The sequence below is a fragment of the Atta colombica genome, unplaced genomic scaffold (assembly GCF_001594045.1).
Source record: "Atta colombica isolate Treedump-2 unplaced genomic scaffold, Acol1.0 scaffold344, whole genome shotgun sequence".
In the NCBI taxonomy this organism is placed as follows: Eukaryota; Metazoa; Arthropoda; class Insecta; order Hymenoptera; family Formicidae; genus Atta; species Atta colombica.
The window spans coordinates 587,136-587,444 of NW_017259453.1; positions in this window are offsets into that span (position 1 = coordinate 587,136).

Consider the following 309-nt stretch of genomic DNA (forward strand, 5'->3'; position numbering starts at 1 on the left):
ATATATGTTAAAATTAATTACAGAATCATACTTAATAATTTTTCTACGAAATTTGTCATTATTTAAAACATGATAAATATTAAATTGATATGGAATATTTTTTAATATTTAATTTAATTGAAATGTGTCAATTATAATGAAAGTTAAATACACAGTTATGATATAGCAATTATGTTAATAGTATAAGTAATAGTATTTGTAATTTATCATCTATATTTTCGCAGCTTATCACAATCAATTATTTTAACTGTTTATTTATAATATAATTCACACCAAATAATTCACACCTAATCAAATAAGTGTGTGCTT